At 42.4% G+C, this 23,395-nt stretch overlaps 1 protein-coding gene across 6 annotated transcripts in view; it reads right to left on the reverse strand.

Moving 5' to 3' along the window:
• MITF (melanocyte inducing transcription factor) overlaps positions 1 to 23,395 on the reverse strand; it is a 104,048-nt gene that overhangs the window by 46,833 nt on the left and 33,820 nt on the right. The gene's annotated exons all lie outside the window — the stretch shown is intronic.

Here is a 23,395-nt window from a genome sequence, read left to right on the forward strand (position 1 = left end):
GTCGGAGCCCGAGGAGTTAGACTGGGGTGTGGGTGAGGATACGACGCACTGCGCGAGGGGGAACTCGGAGCCGACCTACTTGAGGTACTTAGCGGTCACATTAGGCTGCCTTAACTTGACTGCAGCCAACCACTTCCAAACGCCAACATCCAGCTGTAAAGAGCTATTTGCTCTTTCAAATTTTGCACTAACCGCCCACAAGAAAAAACAAATGCTTTTATAGACAAGGGAACGCACTCGTATTCCTTTTTCTTAAAAAAGTAATAAAGAGCTGCCTGCAGCAAGTCTTATGATAGGTGTAGATAATACTCCAGGTCTAGCTCAAAAATAAATAAATAAAGTAAATCTACCTCTCCCATGAAAACACAACATAACAAAGTTCACTTATTTTTGCGAAATACTACCTTGGGGTTGGATTTGCTAGAGGTGACACATCTCAAAGTCAGAAACCAGACCTCCACAAAAACACTCAACTCCCACCCCAGGCCTACCAGCATCTTCCAAGTGGAGTGACATACAAGAACAGGCAGAATAAACAACAGTAACAGCTTTATTCCAGTCATACTTTATAAAGAGCAACAGGCTGGCACACAGCACTGCCCTAACACCTAAGGGCTACTTCTACGCCATTGGCAAGCAGAGTCTGGGACAGACCACTGGACTTTGCCATGGACTGCAGGGACACCTTTTGAAGCAACTCATCCTTTTCTTAGCCCTCAGAACTAAAATTCATTCCTGTAGCGTAAGGCAGAACAATTAGGGTATGCAAACACCAATCTGCACATCTTTCAAGGGAAGGATGTTGGAAGTGGGTAAGAATACATGACTCCATATAAGAAAGAGCTACAATGCGCATAACTCAGCATATTTGGGTTCAGATTCTGCTGGCTGCCGTCAGCCCATGGAAGGACAGGGCTCATTAGGCTGTCGTGATGCGGGGCCATGCCAGCAGTAACCCTCCCACTCTAGGAGGAGGCTGCTCCTGAAAACCCCACCTCTGGCTCCAGTGCTTCGGTGGTACCTGCAGGATGCTGGCAGGACACAGGAGTCTGGGAGCCAACATCCCTTCCAGGTCCTGCTCAGAGGCTGCGGGCACTGAGCGCTGCTTGTGCTTGGGCAACTGGAGCCAGCACTGCTGGAAGTTTTCCAGCTTTGTTTAGGACTGATGTTGAACACAGTTCAGGGTAGAAACACAAAAAAAAGGAGAACCCACACTAAATGCCCCAAGAGATCAAACTCTGCTCTTCCAGAGCACACATTTTGGGGGCAGGGAGGCAGGGGACCATCTTGCTATTTAAGACCTGTCAGGTTGAAACATTCACAGAGACACTGATCCTTTTGATAAAACAAGAGAAAACCTTTGTGGTGAAACTAATGCAGCTGCGGAATAATCGTACTAATTAGCTGCTCAAGACAAGTCATTGACTGTGATACTTGTAAAAAACACTCCCTTTTTCAATTAAGGGCGAAGCATTCTCACATCTAAACCCAGCAGCTTGTTTTCTGGCTGCACATCTGAACCACTTTTACATCTCCAAACAGAGGAGATGCTTTATTTCCATGACTACGATAGTTAGAGATCAGTGGCCTTCCAATTTTTTTGATTACACATTCCTAACAGGAATGTTTGAGCATGCACTCCCAATATATGTATATATTTATTTATTTATGAATTATATACAAGTATTACTGAAGTGATAATATTTTCCTCCTGCCCACCACTGTGCATCCCACTATGGAGACCACTGTAATACCTGAGCAAAAAAAGGCACTCAAATGTTGCTTTCAAGGAAGGATTCATTGTCCTCATGTTGAAGAAAAGCGAATCATGTATCACACTGAACATTTGTGTGTGTTCTCATTTGTGTGCTACCGGCATTTTTTACAGATATTTAATGCTGCAAAATTGGTAACCCAGCAGTTCCTCCCACCTTCTTTCATTTTGAACTGTTTCTCCGCCAACCAAAGCCAAGTGTGCTGGAAACCATCTCAGAAGAACCTTCCCATGTACTGAAATTTTGGGGAATGCGAGGGAGAAGGAAGGAGAAATAATTTCCACTGCATTTCGAACAGCCCCTGCCAGGAACTTGATCTCACTCACACGATTATTGTACCTGCTCAGACCAACAACCACCCCTCCAGCTTCCTGCCGGTGATTCAGGGTTCTAGCACTGATGGAAAATTGTCAACAAAAGCTTCAAGTATCGTGTCTTTGAAAAAGACAACAGTCCCAGAAAATGCTGCTCTGCCAAATTCTTCCCCAAAGGGCAGAGACACTTCCAGGTTTTATTTCTTTTGCAATTCTGCTCAGTATTTTACATGGTATAGAGGCCCACAAGCCCTGAACGCAGGCAGTGCTGGCAGGTACGTGCTACCAGATTGCAGTTACTGCCAAAGAATCATGGAATTGTTTAGGTTGGAAAAGATCTCCAAGACCATCAAGTCCAACCGTTAACCCAGCACTGCCAAGTCCACCACTAAACTCTGTCCCGAAGAGCCACATCCACATGTCTTTGGTGACTCAACCACTTCCCTGGACAGCCTGTTTCAGTACTTGACAACCCTTTCGGTGAAGAAACTTTTCCTAATATTCAATCTAAGCCTCCCCTCACACAAGTTGAGGCCATCTCCTCTTATCCTATCCCTTGTTACCTGGAAAAAAGAGATGGGCACCCAACGATCACACCATCAATGCAGGTGAGTTCGAATGCCCAGTTTCCCTTCTCCACCATGTCTGCTCCTCTTCTTAAGCACAGAACACTCCGAGGTGGAATAGAAGATAGTCTGGGTTTCATCACCATATACCCTCCACAGAGCAAGCAGTAGGTTTGCCAGAAACTCACTTTTCCAATCAAAGAAGCGATTAAAGACTTGTTATTTCAAAGGCTTCATCAGGACAAGTTTGAAAATGCATCTTTTTAAAGCTTCTTGACCTCTACATGCTGCCTCGCAGGCAGATCCCTTCCCATGATCAAGCTCTGTGCCACGTGCCACAGTACAACCCAGAACTGGACATGTGGATTCAAAACTCCCATCCATGAACTGATTCACCCCCAGATCATGCAGAGCTGGTAACAGAGCCCACACACACAGCTGATACACGATGTGATTTAGATACTTCCTGCAAACAGTTTATGGAAACCATCTAATTGCAATAAATGAAACCGACTCATCCCTTTAATTGACACATGATTAAACCAGTTATCCATTAGCAGTCTAATAAGCACAGTGTAATACAGACTGGGAGTTATTAGTTATGTGTCATGTGCCGATCCAATTAATCCTGAAGTGATAACATTTTATTAAATGAGTTTAAATTACATATCCTTTGCACAGATGCCTGGGAAATGTTACTGCACACAAATTATAACACAGGTGGCTGTTGCATAATAAAAGGCAACTGATCAGATTAAAATCAAGTTTGATTTTGTTGCCATCGACTCCAGATATTAGAGAGACCATACCTCTTACAGCCTAATCTACCTTCCCAGATGTGTACTGATTATTTTATCTTCCTCCTTGGCCAAAAAGACAAACTCATCTTTTGTTGGCCAGTTTTGTTTTTTGATTCCTATAAATTGATCAAGCCAGCTCTCTGGTTCACATACAGTATTTAAATGAGTTATCTGGTTCACAAGTATTATTTTGCAACAGCTACATATTTGCTAAGAAACTTCTCTGGTGATTTTGAACTCGAAAAAATATTTAACTCATCTTTGCTTTTTAACTGCTGTTTAAAAATTATTTCAGAAAAAAAAGAAAAGCCTCCAATGTAAAGTTTCTTAGACAAATTACAATAATTAAAGCACAGATAAACCCCTCAAAACCCAAGCCTCCTCAACCAGAGATGAACAAGAGTCAAACAAAAAAAAAATAAGAAAAAAAAAAAAAGCCCGCTTGCTTTAGGCAGGATGTACTACCCTGCTCTAAACAGAGAAATGGCACACAAGAGGGAGGCTGCTGCTCTCCTCCATTCATGCCAACTGTTTGTTAATGGGGTAGTCCACAGAGAAATCAGCCAAGTAAAGCAGATTTAGCACCTCAGGAAATCCACTGAGCTGTACCAGATCTCAGAAGAAATAACACGGGATTTAAACCCTTGCGTTAATTTCTTACCCTTATGTCATTCATAATTATTTATAGAGAAAAGAAAGGCATCCACATTTAAGTATCCAACATTAGTATAAAACAATCTTGATCTTTAACAAGCAGATGAGAGGTTGCCAATGCTACAACTCAAATACTTGGCTGGACCTCCAGAAGGCATTTTCAGAAGAGACCACCCCACAGGCCCCTTCCAACACCCCTCCTGTTCCACAACCACTAGAGTTTCCTCAAAAATTAAGTTGATTTGTCCAAATTCTGTTTTCAACCTCTCTACCAAGCAGTAAAATGTCAAGTAACTTTTTATTCCCTGTACTAAATATGTAACTGAGGCAACAACGCTTGCAGCAGCACCTAACTTGCCAGCAAGCACCACTGCTTGCCTCAGAGAGGGGTGACAGAAAAGGGAATAACAAAAGAAAAAAATAAATGCAAAGAGGACCCAGATTATACACACTACACCACTCCCCAAAAAAATTATAATACAAAATGTAGAAAGTCCACAAAGAACAAAAATGCTCTACACAATCCCTTCTCTTCCATCCTCAGCCAAGGTAAGGGATTCCAACTACTACAGCATTTCCCCCTGGAGCACTTTGTACTTCATTCCTAACATTTAATAATTGATTGCGGGTTACAGCGACACTCCACTCACCGCGCCAACTGCCTGGCACTGCTCGAAGTATCAGCGCAGAAAAAACCAAGCCCAAGAGTTGGCACCTTTGTATGTCCTGACTTGCCAAGGACAGAGCAGTTACAAAAACGGTGTGGAGACCTTTATTGGCCTTTATAATAAAGCCAGGACTATGTTTCAGGCTTCTACATGAAACGTTTCTGCACCTGAAGGTTACATGTTTAAAGAGACAGGCTGCATCTGCTCCTTCATCAAGGTAGATGTTTTCTGTCCCTCAACTGCTTTTGCATCCTGACCTGCACCAGCTCAGAGCTGCTCTCCTGCTGCAGCACTGCTCACCCCACACCATGGGCTGCACCCACAGAACATCTCACAGTCCAAAAGGCATCCATCCATCCATCTCCCTGAATGCATTGTGTGCACCCGGTTGGGTGGGGAAGGAAGGAAAAACCCTGCAATCAACCATGCAGACCTACTACCAAGGAGTTAAGGGTTGAATCCCAAATCCAATTAATGCAGTGGACACACTTGCTTTGGAAAAAAAAAAAAAAAAACAAAACCAAAAACCACACACACCTCAAAAAAAAAACCCCTCCAACAAAACCCAACCCCACAAACAAAAATATTTAATCCTCGCTAAGAATTTCTTTAAGTTGTTGTACACCATTTAGTAGTTTTCCATTTTTCTTCTTGTCTTTAAAACACACCTTCACAAGCTGCTGAACATAATGCTTTCTGAACTTAATGAAAACTCTCTCATGACCCAGGAGCACTCAGTAAATAATTATTAAGCTCTGGAGGTGGCTTTTGCATGAGTGTTGACTTAATAAAATGCCGCAAGTTGATCTGCTTGAATGCCCATTTACCTGGGGGGACAGCTTGCAGTACAGCCTGGAAGCTTGATCACAATCAGATTAAGGAACCAGGTAAAATTAAGAGGTTCCATCCAGAATCTGCAAAGGTCATATTTTACAATCCTTTACATTTCTTTTTAAAGGGAGATAAATAACTGCAAACCCATAGTATCCTGAAAGATTTCCACAGAATAATCGTTATAATTCACCAAATCTTTTTACACCTAAACCGAACACACCCATTAGCCCAAATGTCTGTGTATGCCGTGAAGTTTCAGAAGGAGAGATATTTATATGCATATTTAATTACTTTTCTTTTAAACACAGAGTATTTTACAAGTCTTCCCCTCCTCAAAGTCACCATCTCAGCAGGTCAGCCCCAGCTGCCGTGGCTCTGCAGGAGACAGTGGCCAGCTCTCAAGCATGGTATATTTAACTCCCAGAACACAACCTCCACCACAGCAAATCAATCACACAATAATCTGCTCACGGTGCCGTCACCCGGGAAAGCGTCACTCACAGACAGAAGCTGTCAAGGGAGCAGGGCATGAACATCTGAACTCTAACAGCCTCCATCTTTCCCCCCAATTTTGTGTCCAAGGGCTTTTGCTGAGCACCCTCGGGTGAAAGTCAAGCGGTGTCCGGGCCCGGCTGTGTCTCTAGGGGAGGCTCCAGATAAGGACCTGGCAACTCCAATCCCCACGGAGCAGCAACACAGGCAGCGGTTCCCGGCACTGCAGACCTGTGCAATCCAGCACCTACCGAGGAGAAAAGAAGGGAGGGTTGAGGCAGCCACACACAAGGTCTTTGTATATCGTGAAACGACTCTGAAACACCTCAGAAGTTTGGAGTCGGCATCTCACTACATCCTGTCTCACCTGCATGAGAGCACTGCACGGAGCCCTGACAGGGACAGCTCGGAGCAAGGTGTGGATCCACAGCAAGCACGGATAAATGTCCAGCACTACCGTGGGGCTGAGTGTGATACCCACACCTGCACTCGGACAGCTGTACCACCCTCACCATCCCGAGAGCACTGGGAGAAATGGAAGACAAGGGCTGGCATTGAAAGCACTTCTCCCATTCATTAATTAAAAGGGGTGTGATCAGGCCATTAACACCATCAGAGGAGTGGATAAGGGCTGTCTGTAACAGCACCGTTTTCTCACGATCTTTATCACCAAAAAGACAAAGGGAAAGGGTGAGTGCAAGACAAATTTGTTTTCTGGGATACAACTCCTTCACATTCAAGTCTCAACTAGGTGAAATCTCTACCTAGGAACCACTGGACATGCATCTCACAAGAGCCAGATGTGCATCTCTAATGGTATGGAGAGTCGATCTGACAGTGTACACACTCTTCCCCCAGTTTCACCTCTGCTCAAAGAGGCTGAAACCTTCAAGCAGAAAAGGAGCAGGCAGGTGAAGACAGATTTGTCTTTCACTTTAAAGTCTGACCTTGCTAAAGGCTTTTTGAACCATTTTTCAGACACCACAGTCTATGGGTACTTCCCTCTCTGAAAGGCTCTACACAAATTTGCAAAACAAAAAGCCAGATAGCTAAAACAATCAAGAGGTGATAAAAGAAAAAATCGAGGAGATAACTCTCCACTAACAACCTCTGTAGGGTTTGATTTTGTAATACAGAATTTACGTTCTTTTACCAGGGTAAATACAGACGATAACGCCGTCGCTGAGAGGGCAGATGACGTATGATCACCACACTTTTTGATACTTTGCAACTAAATAGTGCCCAGGTCAGACTCCACAACAACTTTCCATCATATCTTGGTTTAGAAATTATCTATCATAGTTAGATAGCAAGTTTATTCACAGATGCAGTCCTGAAGAAAACAAGACTCGACCATGCTGTGCTCACAGATTGTACCCATAATTTACATGCTCATATTCCCTTCAAGCTAAAACGCCACCATGCTCCTCAACGCTTAACGTGACCCAGCAATTCCCAGCCTAAATCCTTCCACTCATCCAAGGTTTTCTGCTTATTGACTACACTTACAGCACTATTTAACGCTTTCCAAAGAGGATGAGGCAGCTCGAAGCCTCATCTCGTGCAGATGACATCCCTGCTCTGGTATGTTGAGTAAATAGGATCTTAAGGAGCAAAAGGGAAAGTGTTTATGGAAGATTTGCTTTAAATGATTAAGAACCCCAAAGAGTCACGATGAAAACCACACAGTGAATTCAGTGCTTGATGTGTGATCGGTCAGTGTTATCAGCTTGGAGGACTTGCTTCTTACAGTGAAAACTATGGGCAAGGGAACAAACAACCCCTAAGTCATTACTTCAATAACTAACATTAAAATAATCTTGGACAGATATCTCACTTCCATCTCCAGCCACAGCACTAGCTGTTCATTACAGAACCTGATCAAATCAGCAAGTGTGTTCAGCAACTTTTCTTTCTAGCAAAGCAACTCTCCAGACTGCAGAAACCAATTCCTCAGCGTCCACATGCTTGAAGTAAACTTCAGTTTGAGTGTTCTTAAGCATTGCTCATAGTTCTTCTACACTTTTGTCTATTTGTGGAAGAGTTATTGGGACAAGGAGGATTGTGTGACTATGTAAGCTGAATGACTCTGGGCAGTGGAAAAAGCCTTTATTCAGCAACAAGTTACTTTACCAACCATTTGCATATTTACATTGCAATTACGATTTGCAATAGCAGGACAGATGTGCCAGACTTGCTGCCTTGGGTTTTCACAGCAGACAGGAAATTGGGATAAGCTTCAGCTGTCCATGTAAGAAAACATTACTGATATTTACAGATGTGCTAATTGAGGCCAAGCAAAATGGAGGAATCACCATTGCAAACAACTACAGACCAGACAGTTTTCAGTTCCCTTGCTTAGACCATTCAATGCCATCCAGAATTACCCCTGACATGGGGTAATCCCAAACCAAAACTCCTGGAGAAAGCACACCCCCCCCCCAGTCCATCAGGTATCACTGCTATGCTATCACGGGATCCAGCAGCATCCTCAGTACAGACACATCCAGCACTAAGGTCCTTTTGTCTCCAGGTACCTCTCCCAAATCCCAAGCTCAGGGATTTTCTGAGTTTCTGTGTGCTTACAGCCTTTGGGTATACACTGTGGGTCAGGATGGTTGGGGTAGGTCAGTGCCAGTGTTGGTTAAAGTGACCTCTTCACCCACCATCCAGCAGTTGCAAATTCTATTTTAAATTCATCACATCTATATGAACTGCACTCTTTCACAGAAATATTTAAAGGCTTCAGGAGTGGGGAACTGTTCTGATAATTCCCTCTCCACCTCCATCAAAAAATTCTGCATCCTGTGTTTCTAACTAGAAACTGTTCATGAACACCAGAGAGAGGGAATGAGAATAATTACTTGAACTTGGGGTCACATGTAAATAAAAAATAACAAATGAAAAACGTAAATACAGAATGAGGTCTCATTCAAAATAAAAACATACAAGTAACATTTATACTTCTGGATTTCACAGTGTCAAAATATATAAAAAAAGATCCTCCTTAATCTATTTATAGGTCTTTTAACACATCAAATGCGGCCCTGCTAATACACAGCCTTAATTTAATTTTGCAATTACTCTTTTGCTCTGCATCTCTTATGTTGCATCTAAAAGGTACAAGCACCTCTCGCAGAGCAGATATCAGGAAAAATCCTCAGAAATAACTTTATGAAACCAAATAAAATCTCAAAAATTAACACAGTTGATGCATTTCTAGACAAGGGGATTTTTTCAAGTAAAACTGTTCAGCATGGTGCATGTTTTGCACAGTTCACTGACAACTAAGAGAGCCGTGTTGTCCATCTCATTTGCTGCAGGAACACCACTTCTTACTTTTCAAAATACCCTTGTGGTTTATTTTTGAAAAAAAAAGCAACCAACTCAAAACTATTTACAGGCCTTTTTGTTAGACCCTCTTAATCTGTTCTGCTCTGCCAGAAGCATAGCACTTGAATGGCTATTTCTGTTCAAAGCTATATTTGTTGTGGAACTACTGCAAACTCCTGAATCATGTAAACAGAGGCAAGAGCCAAAAAATGTTTCACTGGACTTGAAGTTCACATCTGCCTTAGTTACTAGGGCAAAAAAAATAAAGGCAGGCGCTTAGCTTATAGCCAATAAATCCTGCAAAGACCACAGTTAATCATGCATTCCTGCTACAGGGTTTTGTTTAATCTGGTTTATTTAGCATTCGTGACCTTGGCAAAGTACCTGCGGGGAGCACCCACCACTGCTGTGGAGCAGCAGTTCACACCTCCTGTTATTTTAGGCCACAGCAGACGACTACACGGTGCTCCATTAGTCAGCCAGGTTTATAAACATGCAGCAAAGTCACCTGGAAATGATGCACAGTTCCAGACTTGCTGGAGCCCAGCAGCCACTGTACTGCTGTCCCCAAAAAGCCGTATTGTAACGGCTCAGTCTGGACTCGGCAGCAGCCACACGTTTCTGCAGAACAAAAGCTTGGCAAACCTGCTGCTGAGAGCAGAGTGACCCTGCCATTTCTTCACGTTCTTGGTTCAGAGGAGTTAGTGCTGGAAGCCATGCCCTCACCTCAACCTACCAATCTGGATGAAAACTTCACCTTCTCTTCACTCACCTTCTTCTATTCCCCATGATCCTCCCCCAGGAGAAACAATCCCCAATATTATCAACATGCTGGAAACAGGAAGAAGCCCCAGTATTCCCAACATGGTGGAAATTATATAAAGCCCTAAAACAACAATAAAAACGCAAATAGGTATTTGATCCCACCTTTCCACAGATTTCAGCAAGCTTCAGGCAAGGACAAATTCTGCCCAGTGGTCTGTGGCACTGACCTGTAGAAGAGGTACTACAGGTACAAGGACAAGCAGTTTATTTTTGGATAAGAATGGGACAACATAGTGAATAATACGCTGAAATATTTACACATAATACACTGAAAATATTTTTCTCATTCATCCAGAGAGGCAAAGCCACATTCAGGAACTGCAATTAGCTTTCCAAGTACTCGGGGGGGGGGTGGGGAAATCTATTTTTTGCAACCTCAAGATGATTTGTTACTCTTGTCCTGTTTTTAAAAGCAGATAATAAAATATTTGGTCCATTTATACTTGTATTAGCTATCTTACTGTAGCTTAAGATTGTACAAATCAGTCAGGGTCAAAAGATATTCTACCTTAAAAGTGTTAACCTTATACATTGTTATACTTCTGTGTCTCTTCTCTTCACAGAGCTGCAACCTGGCTATTGAATTCCTAATCTTAACAGAAGGACATATATTTAATTTTCCTTGAATTGACATTACAGACTACTTAAAGTTGCATTAAAGCTAGTATGATCCTGTACACACTCCAGAGCACCAAAAATGAACATCAGCTGTCAGAATGCCAGAGTTATTCAATTAACACTTACACAGCCAAAGCATTTGCAATACTATTCACAAGTTACCAAAACCCCCCCCCAAAACAATAACACCAAAAAAACAACCCTTGTGCCTAGGCTAGGGAAAGGCAGCTTCTGCAGGATTTCTCATTTGGTGAGCTCCTAGACACCTCTCTTTCCACACTAGATGGAGCTTTGTGCCCTGCTTCTTCAGCTGTCTGGCACTGCCCTGAGCTGGGATAAAAAGGGTAAAGAGGCAAAGGGTGAAACACCAACGTCACCCCAAATAAACAGCCTGCATACAGCAGCTTTGGGAACAGCATGATACCAGTGAGTACCCGGCTTCTCACCGTGTTCTTCCTGCTCTTGCTCCCCTTCCAGCCCAGTAATCTCTACTTTGAGCACTGTTTTGTTGTTTTCAAAGAATCAAAGGTTTCAACAACTCCAAATCCCAAACTGTGCTGAGCTCACTGCCTTGAGCTCACACCACATTCAAATTACACTCCTTTTCCTCCCCTTATACAGGGACAGCATTTAAGCTTATTACCAGATTACACACCTGAATTGGTCACTGGCTTTCCTGGATCCCTCTTCATATTCCCAGTTATTTTCTTTCAAAATAAGCTCTTCAGTCTCCTCTCTAGTAACCTGAAACATCTCTACCAAATGCTTCTGCTCAGGCTCCAACCTTGGATCCACTGACACTTCGGGGAAACAACTCATGGATAAAATTTCCCTTGACTTGTGTCTGCTGGATTTGTTCTGTATTGTTTCAGATCACAGGTCAAGAGAAACAGCTCATCCTTCTGGTGAGCTGCCACAACTCCATTAGGATCGTTCAAAGCACAACAGGATATGGTCTATCATCGGTATTTCTATGATGAATTTAAACTCAATGGGACAGAGAAGAGCCCAGGGAATGAGTCACTCCCAATGTCACAAGTGGCCAGCACTGCAAAGCCCAAAAGCAGCAGCCTCAGGCTGTATCAGATAAGGTAATGACAGAGAGGATGGAGAAGCACTAGTGTCCATAATGCAAAATGTCTGTGTACCCTGTGGGCAAGGGGTCCTGCTGGGGCAACTCGATCAAGAAAAAGAAGTTAAAATTGAGGGGACAAGGGAAACAGGCCCACTTCATAGTGGGAAGCTAAAGAAAAGTCTGGAGGTTGACAGGGATGAGTGTTGCTGCCTATAAATACAGCTGAGAAACAAACACCCAGGAGAGAACAACCCTGGCACGTCACCAAGCGATATAAACCAGCTATGAACAAGATTAAATTGGTATCAACAGTCTCATTCTGAGAAGTCCAGACCTGAAACAGCTTCCAACTGGAGGACTGGCGAAGGAACAACGTGCTCCTTTTCAAATAAAGGCTGGTTGCCTAATCAAAGTAGGTCACTGTGGAATGAAGCAGCCAGTAACGAATTACAGGACACAGAATCACAGAATCAATTAGGCTGGAAAAGACCTCTAAGATCGAGACCAACCTTTGACCGATCACCACCTCGTCCACTAGACCAGAGCACTGAGTGCCACATCCAGTTGTTCCTTGGAGACAGAAGATCCCCTGCAGCCAAAGCTCCAACGGGACAGACACAGGACAAAGCAAACCCTTTGGCAGAGCTCATGGATCTCAAGTAGCGCTGGAATATCGCACACAACAGGAGCTGTTGCCTTCCCATACACCAAATGCAATCCTTCTGGAAGGTGAGCACGCTGGCTTGAACAGCCTTCTCAGCAGGTCCTACCAAAACAAAGATACTCTTCTTCTAGAGCTACCAGCCCACCTGGGCCCTAACGAAACATTGCTCTTATCACCCGGACTCTGGGTTAACTGGACAGAGACACCGTTATCAGCAGTCATCATGCTGCAATTTCTTGGAAACCCTCTCTTCCTCCTCTGCCTGTATCCCCTCCCACGTTAGCCCAGCTGAGTGAGCCAGAGTTCAGAAGTGTTGAACTGAAGCAGTAAATAATACCTCAAAAATGCAACCCCTCCTTTCTAGCTAATTTAGAAATAACTTGAGTTTCTGTGCCACTGCTTTGCAAGTAAAGGACTACAGCTTAGCTGACCCCACCTTTTGTGTCTGGTTGCCACACTCATCCCCAGATTTTTGCATTGAACCATGCAGAGACCAGAGGGGTACAGCACTTACTTAACTTGGGGCATCCACAGGTTCAAATGGAGTAAGTCAACAGGTAAGACTAACTTCAATACTGACATTAGGAAAAGGTCTGAAAAGAGGCTCCAAAAGAAGGTCATTTTCATCATGCAAAATTTCCTCCAAGTCAGTATTTCTTAAATAGGCAAAAACTCTCATCAAGTGCTACAAATAACTGACATAACAGCACAGAAATAAAGCTAGAGTTAGAAAACTGTGGGAGCAGGTGATGAAAAGGAAAAGCTGTTCTTCATTCACATCAGACTGATCAGCCTCAGTCCGTGTTTTCCTTCTGTTGACCACGCCATGTTATTCAGCTTAACTGGCCCACAGAGTCAGTGTCAAGAAGCTTTGCCTAAATCAAATATTCCCCTGAGAAAAAAAAAATAAAATTGTCTCTTTATTCAGTCAAGGAACAAAATCAAAATAGGAAAATAAAAGGCACACCTACCATATTTTCTTGTCCTAGCAATGGCTTCCTGATCAGCTTGGGGATACCTTTACTGGTCCAGACTGGACAGTCAAAACCGGTCATTTAATTTAAGTATTTTATTCAGGTCAAGATGGTTATAACATGCTTATAACTTATAGTAAACTTTGATAGAAGAAAATTCATACTCCCTTCCAGGGAGTTTGCTTTGCAAGGAAAACTAAGCCAATTTACCTTCAGGAGTCTTAACAGGACACCTTAATTTCCCCACCACTTTCTGCTATCCTGGAAATCTGGAGCTCTCATGTTTTAAACTACAAGGCTACACGGGTTAATTTGTAGAAGCTCACCTACCCTTCTTCTCCCAAAGGAAAACTGATAACCAAAAGATAAGGGGTTTCCTCCAAGACACACATAAACCCAAGAAATACCTACTACGAAAAGAGACAACTTAAAGCAGACAGAAGACATGCAGAGCAAGAGGTTTCATTCAGAGCAGATTTAAGCGAGATACCTTTTGAATACAAGACACAAGACGGTCAAATCCTTGACCCCCTGTAAGTGTTCAACATCCTGGACACGCCATCTCAAACTTCCACTGAAGTTTGAAAGTGGAACAAAATGAAAACACCATCACTGACCGTGTTATTTACAGCCTGAGAACAAAGAACTCCAGCCTCCGGTGCTCTTTTAATACAGCCTAATTTATTCTGAAAAAAGTAATAATTAAGTACACAAAACCAAAGTATGGAACCTGAAAAACACCCTCCTGTCTGGCAGAGCAAGTGCTTTCTAAGGACAATTACATTAGCTCATGCTGCTAAAATGGTTTATTAAAAATAATTGGGGAAAAGCAAAGATGACCGCCAAAATACACAACAACGTTAAGCTGAAAATGTTACACTGAAAAAAACCCCCAGAGCAGATCAGATGCATTAATATATTCTTAAGTCCATATTCAAGTAGTTTGAAACTGAAGTCTTTAATATTTGAACGATTATGTACAAGTTTTTAAAAATCTAACAAGTGTTTAGCACTACTAAAAACCCAGCACATTAAATCTTTCCAGACTGAGATTCAAAAATTCCCTAACACAAGAGGGAGAAAGCCCTGGGCAAAAGAAAATAATCAAATTTCACCACCCATCCCACCACACGCCTCTGCAGAACCAACATCAGGTAAACTGGGGATTGCAAAGTCAGCCAGAATAATGGAGTTCCCAGGCCAAAGGGTTCTGGCTTTCAAACAGGTCCAAGAGCTCAGTATTACAGTGTCCCAGAACAGAAAACGCAAAGGAAGCCTTAGCAAGTGCCAGGAGGGAGGTACTCAAGACTGACACCAAAACCAGCCCGACAGTTACTACTTCAGGTAAGGTGTGGTATCCCTACTTGGTTAAGGAAAACCTCCATATACTGCCATTAAAAATATAAAGCAGTAAAAGGCTACTGTGATTCTAGTGAATGCACAAGATGATATTTTGCGAGGGTGAGGAGCCCTCCCCATGCCCACATGGAAATGACAGCTGGAGTTCCTAAGAATGGGCTGATTCACCTTTAGAAGACGACCACGGCACTTCCAACACAGCTTAAGGAGATTAAGCTGAGAGAGGCATCCTCAGAATGAAAACATGCCACAAAAAATCCCCAAAGTGCTCAGTGAAGTACAGCAACGCCTACAGTGTTCCTGTAAGGACATAGTACTGCAGGAATAACTCATGGATAACATCCATTTCCCAACACCGCTCTCCTGGGCTGGTATTGCCCCACCCTGAACAAAAAGGTGCACCCCGCAATCAAAGACCAAGCTCCACAAAACCTGGAGCAGCCAGTTTTGTTAGAAACTGGCCACAATATTCTAGATTGAGCGGCAGCAGCTTTAAAACCTGGTTTCAAACTGATTTGTCGTTTTCTCATTGCATTATTCAACAGCAGCATCGTTTTATCAACCTCCCAAATACCACCCTCAAAGAAGCAATACACAAGGGCTTTTCTGTAAAGTTTTCCATAATCACTAGAGCACCAAAAAATATTCTGATATTGGAAGAGAACTGCTAAGTTTTCTGCAGCAAAGTCCATCTTTATAATTTGTCATTTGAGATTAAATGCAATAAATTCCTTGGTACTAAAAAAACAAATATGAAAATGCAGGTGGATCCCATCCTGTATGTATTTTTGTATCAGTTAACATTTTACATGCAAAGCAGTTTAAACAGTGAACTTCAAGCCAGAATGGCCAAATCATATACTTTCCTCATTTCAATTAAAAACACGAATATTTAGAGTAGTTTGAGCAACCTGGTCTAATGGAATTTTTCCCTGCCCATGGCAGGGGAGTTAGAAGTGGCAGATCTTTAAGGTCCCTTTCAACACAAACCAGTCTATGACTGTATGATTCGCAGCGGTGTTGGGAACCTACAGACGCATGGGAAGAAGAGAAGGAAATAAAAAAAAAAACAAAGTACCTACAGAAAACAGATTTAAACCTGCATTTCCGCATGGCAACAAAGCAACATGCTGCTTGGAAACATCCTTCCATTCCTATTTAACATAGGTGGTGTGAATTACTGCCAAAGTAAACTTGAAAAATTTGTTTGCCATCGAGGGAAACCAAGCAAACCGGAGTTCTGAGTGCAGAATCTTGTTTGAAGAGGGTGAAGGTTTCTTTGTTCCCTTTAGTGCCAGGTCATTTCAAACTTTTACGTCTACATATTTTATTGTGCTTGCAAAACAACTATAAAAAAAAAAAAGGGAAAGAAAACTGGATGATTAAAAATTTTAATAACCCATTCCTAAAAATCAAAAAAGCCTTGCTACATGTGTAAAAATATCACCAAGTGCAACATCTTTCCTACTCTATTAGTCTACTCCCAAATGTTTGCCATCTGAAAGCAAAATATTATTGAATGTAGCAAAGAGAGAAGATATGTTTTTTGAAAAAATGTTTGTATAAAATCCAGGAAAAAAAAAGATATATTTACAATGTTAATACTAGTTACATAATCTGTCCTCTTATATGGCAGTTTCTGACCATTAACAACCATAAATATAGATAAGACCTTTTATTCAATTATCACACTAAATGTCATGTTTCTGTAAGCACCCTGATAAAGCAGCTCAATCATTCCTCCCTCGCTTATCTGTTATCTAAAAACCACTGACAGTATCATTTCTGACACTAGAAAAGTACTTGCAACTTTCTAGGCTATGGCTCAGCTACCCCAACAGATCTCTGCACTGACAAGAGTTTACTTTCTGCATCTCTCCTTTCCATTTAGGTCTTCTGCAATTCCATGGTTTTAAAGTCCGTATCTTCAGCACACAGACATGTAGGTAAACAGTAATTTCTGAAAGTTTGTTACTATTCAAGATATTTCTTGCAGTATTTGCCCTAGCAATCTTAGGATTTAAACTCAAATTGCAAAGCAGACTCATAGCTGTTGCAAGATTGGGGAGAAAGGCTGATTGGAATTATTAGACAGCAACCTTCACTGAGCATTTAATTCCAGCATTAAATTCAGGCATTTATTCAGTGCATCATAACCAAACTTAGCTGGGACATGGTCCTAAACCCAAGGAAATCAATAGGAGTATTTCATTCTTATTTCCCAAAGACTCTTTGGACACACTCTGCAGCATTTTGAACTGAAAAATTGCCTGCCCTCTTGCACCTGAGGAAACTGCCCTGGCAGGCAGGATGGATCCCACCATCCACAGTCAGCTCTGCAGCCCATGGATCTGCCACGGAGCAAACCCTGAACCAGCTGGTTGCACATGAAAGCACATGCAGAGGTCTTGTGCATGCTTGTTTGGCTGCTTTGCAAAGGAAAAAGAAATGAGCAAGGAAATATTGTTGGTTTTGTTGTTCTAAGTCAGATTTCTCCGTTTGATTCCTACCTGGGCCAGGAGGGGAAAGGGAAAACTAAAACAAAATAATCATATCCTATTGCTTGTTCTCCATCTCCTACAAGCCAGCTGCAGGAGCTGACGTGCAGGCACAACCCCAGGAGGGACAAATGCTCTGTACAACCCTGCTGCAGCTCAGAGAAGAGAAAAGGACTGAAAACTTACCCAGGGGATTCATTCTTTCACATTCCAATCCAGCAAAAGCTCACTGGGACCTGGGCTCCTGATGGCCACAAAACCCAGACTAGTCAGAAAGGTCTTAGTAAGCACCAACTTCCAGAAACTGCACTTCCACTCCTACCATCCACCTCCTAACCCTGCCGCTGCATTTGTGGCTGCCTTTGTTAGAATACTTCTGCAAATGAAAACAGATGAGTAACTATTGCTGCTTTAGCAAACTCCCAAGCCCATGGTCACTAATAATAGCTTTGTTCCTTTTATTACTAAACAAAACCAAAAAAAAAAAAAAAGTTTAAATGCTTGTATAAAATGCACATTGCTGAATGTTTTCTTTCATTGATCCAGAGCAGTTTCCCATACGAGTTCAGGCCCAGGTCTCTCGAATAATTTCTGGGGATCAACACGATGCAGAGCAATCTCAGGCTGCTTGAAGGGCATCCCTCACAAAAAAAATAAAAATAATCGGGTTCTGTGCTGCTTCATTTTAGACATTAAGAGTTCAATGAAAAAAATAAATATGAACAGAGATATTCCCACTTTTTGCACAAACTGAAACTCAAAGGCAGCCCTGAGCTCTCCGGTATGTGACACTCTGGAGCTGATGAATTCAGAAAGGCAAAGGTGCCCTGGCAAGCCGAGCTCCCAACTCCTTCCTGGCAGGAAGGTCGGCTCCCACTGCGCCAGGAGCAAACAGGTGGGATGGGAGGGAAAGGGCAGTGTGTTGGGAAGGGAAAGTGGAGAAGGGCAACACAAGAGACAGAAAATGGAGAGGGCATGAAGCCATTGCTGTGAAATGACAGTGGGAGAAAGCCTTCCCTTGCACAAACCTGACCCGGTTCACCACCAGGAAGAAAAAAAGAAACAAGAAAGAAAAACACAAAAACTATTTCCGTTACAATATTCTGCCTTTCCTCCCTACAATCAATTCAATAAATCAATTCCAGGAACTCCTGAAAGCCATAAAAATAACTGGGTCCCAAATCACCCCAAGCCTGCAATGCTTTACTGATGGAGCCTCCCACCACACATCCTCTTTGGCCTGGGGGCTGCCGTAGCCTCCTGCTCCTCCCATGCTTGTGACCATGGCCGAGTAGAGGCCGTGTCTCTCCCCTTCCTTCATCTGGGGTGCAGGTTTCACACCTGTCTTGGACTGAAATGTAGCACTGCCAAGCCCAGGGCCTCCGTTATCCTGCACAAAGGTGCTGGGAAATGATTCGGAGCCACTGGGCTTTGGCCGCCCACACTGGAAGGTGAGTTGACATCAAGGAGAAAAAAAAAACAAAGATACTGAATATTCAAAAGTCAAGCCACAGCATTTTCACATTGTTCACATCCTAAAGCTTCTGGGGGTTTTTAGCTTATTAATTTCTATTATTGGGCTGACTGCTGCTGAACAATCCCAAGCATCACATAGCAACTGTTTTTTTTCACAGGAAGTAACCAAGCCAGAAGCAGCGAAAGCATCCTCTTGTTCTTGTGTGAGCCCTTTTTATTATTTTTTTTCCATAGTTTATTCAAACAATGGCACCATGAAACAGCTTACAATAATGACTGTTACAAAATAGGAAGCTGAATTATTAGGCAAGCGTAACTCAATCAGCCTAGGGAGGATATGACAGGCACGACTAAGACAAAGGACTGGACTCCGTGACCCCAGGCATCTTTCAGGACACTGTTTCTGCAGCTGAGTTATTAAGAGTTGAAGTTTGCTTTGGTTCCTTGATTAAAAGCACCATTCCTATAACTGCAGTAAAGCACACACACTTCCCAAGAAAGCAGATCACAAAGTGTGTAGAAAGCAAACACTCTGGAGAGGCTGGGATGAGAACTCTACCTGGAAATACAGTTCAAAACGAAAATTCAAAGTTTAGTATTTATCCTTCTTAGTGCACAGGAGACAGCAGGACAGGTAAACCATGAGTTACTCTTTAAGAAAATACCCAATCACAGTTTCCACAGACCAACAAAAAATAACTGGTACAAGTGGTCTTGAAGTAGCTTCAAGGTTCAACAGCACAGAATTTCTACAATCCTGCCAAGAGCATCAGCAGGACCAGCTCTGGAGTGATATACTTTGGACCAGAGGACCAGGCAGACACCTGCCAACCTGTCATTACAACAACCTACTGAAACTATGAAAATCAGGTCTGAGTGCTCGGCTGAGCAATGCTGCTGGAGACAACAGCAACACCAGTGACTGAGCAACAGCAATACAGGAACCTGCAAGTGAATCATTAACGAGCAATGATTTCTCCATTACTCACTGTGGATATAGAGCTACTGCGGGTAAGATTTGCTTCTAAAAAAAGGGAACAGCCGACAGCATGAGCACTAACACATTCATCAAAGCCCAACACAACACAGAAAGGAAAGAGGAAGGCACAGCTACCAGTCAGACTTTGTCCAGAAGTGCTGCTCATTGAGGAAGACTGTGGAGCAGAGCAGACGTGCTGGGAACAGCATCTCACACCATCCCTTTCCATGGGGGTCACGCTCAGGGGCTCAGGTCAACTGGGTGTTGATTTTGCATTACACTAAGAAATTATTAACTCATTCTACAACAGCTGAACAGCTGTCAGACGAGTGATAGAGATCAATAACCAGCTACTAAAATGTCAACAGTTTGACCTCTAGGCAAGTGTTTCCATACCCCTTCACCCAGGTTCTACAGTAAATGCTCCCAGTACATTTTCTCCAGGCATTCTCTGTTCTACTGAGAATAAGCAACAGGAGAACGGAGCTGACATTCTCAGCCAATCTTTAGGCAAGATTAGTGAGCAATTAAAGCTGTTGTATGAGGAATTTTAAGTGCTCTACAACTTCATGCCAAACAAGAGCTAGTCAAGCACTGGAATTTAATTTTTGCAATTCTGTCCTACACAGAAACAGAGACAAATTTAAAGAAAAGATTTTTGAAGCAAGGATTCAACCGATTACCAAAACTTCTATTATAGTTTAAGTACTAATGTATGTTGAAAGAAATTCAGCACCAAAAAGGGATGTGAAAAGCCTTATGATTGCTTCCTACCAAATATGTCAAAGCTAATGCATTTCTACAGAATGCTTTAATTTCAACCAAATGGAGGGTTTTAATCAGTTTTTATTGTTTTGTTGGTAAAACATAATTAACAGTTATGCTAATTGACCCCTAGATGCTTCGGGTACAGCACATCCTGGGAACACTTTAGAAGCCCAGAAGTGAACCTCAGCCCCAAAAGCAAACAGGTACTTTGCCACCCCTTGCCTACAACCACGTCCACCAGGACAGGTAGCAAAGAATAGGGATTTTATCCCAAGAGCTGATTATTTAGTCCCAGCTATAGCTCTCCACTAAGTTACCAGGAAAACAAAATAGAGTAACAGAGAAAGCCACAAATTTCATCAGTGTAAGATTTACAAGATGTTCAAGAGGAAAAGCTTGCTTTTAAGTACAACACAAAATAAGGCAGATTTTGGGAACTGTCACCCCCAGCAACAATTGCACAGCTTCCATGGGCCTGACAATAAGGGTTGAAAATAATTATTTTCATAAACACACCAAATGGAGCAGAAAAAATGTTACAATGAACAAAGCAAGTAAATGAAGTTAAATAAGGTAAACAAAGCCTGAGGTACAGTTTCAGACTGATCTGCTGTTCATATAAAGAATGCTCTAGTTGAAGATTAGGGGTGAGAAATAAGAAGTCATTAGCTCTTCTTCAAGGTTCATGATTCAAATCTGACAAAACACACACTTCAGTGTTTCCGAGCTTAAAGAAAATTCCAGCAGGGTCACAGAAGATGCTATTTATAGCTGCCTTAATCTCTCTGCACTCAAACACAGCTTTTGTGCATGCACATATTTTGTTAGCACTTAAATAAATAAATTTAAAAATCTCTGCTGCTGCAAACTTAATCATCTACAAGATCTGAAAATGCAAATGAGCTTTCCTCTTAATATTAGCTGCTTTTGAGTGAACAGCACCAAAAACCAGGCTATAGTTTTTCCAGCCAAAACCGTTACCGGAAAAAAAAACAGGTCCTGGAAAATATTCAGTGTCAAAACTGAGAAAGAAGAATGTGGGAAGTTACCAGCAATTAATTTCTTCAATAGGAAACAAACTCTTCCCACCCACAGTGCACCTATCAGTACAGCTGAGAACGTTCTGAAACCTGGAACATCCAGGCAGTGAAGGACATTGGGAAGTGCCCGACACTGGCATCCGTAAGGAAAGCCCCACAGCCATTGCTAAGCCCTCTGACACAAACAAAATACATTAGAAACGAATGGTCCTCTGTTCTGCCTTGTTTCCTGACTGGCTGCTCACTGCCAAGATGGTTTAGGTCTGGGGTTTTCAGTAGAAAGGCAAAGCAAACAGGTCAAACACCTGCGTAATCTACACTGGGACTGGGGAGAGGTGATGGGATGCCTCCCATACCAGGCAAATGGTGACTCAGCAGATTTCCTGCCTTCCACGGTGTCACAGCTGGCTCAGAGGACACAATAGAGAGCAGTGATCACCGTGGACATGACCACAGGATGTGAGGAAACCTGGACAGACTGTCTGGCTCTCTCCAGGCAGCTTTCAGCAGGTCAACCCACACTGGAGGGACAGTAAATAGCTGCTGTCCTTGCAGGGGTAAACACTGGGATCAAGATGGCCCAACATTTTCACTAGTGATCCCTGGGAGAAAAGCAAAGCTTGACTAGACCAGGCTGCTTAGAGCCTTGGCCAGCTTCAAACTTGGATACTGAACCAAGGGATTGGACCAGGTGACCTTCGAGAGTCCCTTCCAACTCAAATTATTTCTGGTCCAGAAACACAGAGATTCAATCTTTGACTCTTGAATTACTTACCATGTACTTAAAAATATTCTATTCATACATGTTAGAAAGTTTTTAGCCATGGCAGATGGTATCAAGAATGACGTGGCCCAGGCACTGCATCATGCGTTGGAAAGACCAATAAGAACATTTATAGTTGCAACAGGACTGTTACTACTCTCCAGTAACTATGTGCATGTCTTGCTACACAGGCTCTACAAAAGCCATTTAGTTAAATTTAGTTGTTGTTAAATTCTTTATTAATCCTTGTAAGTTTGTCTGTTGACCTACTGTAATTTTAAGAGATTCAGAGGTTGAATGTTGATACCAGCCAAACTCTTTTAATAGAATTAACTAGAGACAACATGTAAGCTTTTAATAATGTTGACAACTACTAAAATTCAGTTAGTTGAGCCAACAAGAAACCACTGAACCCTTGTACGTTTATCTCTCCCCATCAAGCACAGATCTCCATGTGGAGACAGCAAATTTCCTGACTGCTTTCTTAAAACACTAATGGATCAAATCTGCCTGTAAGGGAACAGTGAGCAGCTGAACCCCCTTCTTCCCCCCAAAACAACAGTGAGTTGAGCAATATTTTCCCTGCTCAAACTTAACACATGCACACACACACACACACAGAGGTTGGTTAGCATACTGCTATTCTACAACAATGCCACTGCCCAAGATCACTTTTTATTACCTTTAGGCAGGTTTAGGAAAATATTATAGCGTGGAGAAGCATATTCTTTACTGAACACTAATTTCAGTGACAAATCCACAATATTGAGTTAACAGCTATTCAGCACTGAAAACAGAAGTACTTGGCCAATGTATATGCATTGGAAAAAATTAAGCAGAATCAGAATCTCTCCTTGTTAGTTTTCTGTAAGTGACAGAAATCTTCAAGCAGTCATATTTCATAACCAGCCATCATTTCT

This window comes from Pipra filicauda, unplaced genomic scaffold (genome assembly GCF_003945595.2).
Source record: "Pipra filicauda isolate LSUMZ 115617 unplaced genomic scaffold, ASM394559v2 scaffold63_size3267554_pilon, whole genome shotgun sequence".
Classification (NCBI taxonomy): domain Eukaryota; kingdom Metazoa; phylum Chordata; class Aves; order Passeriformes; family Pipridae; genus Pipra; species Pipra filicauda.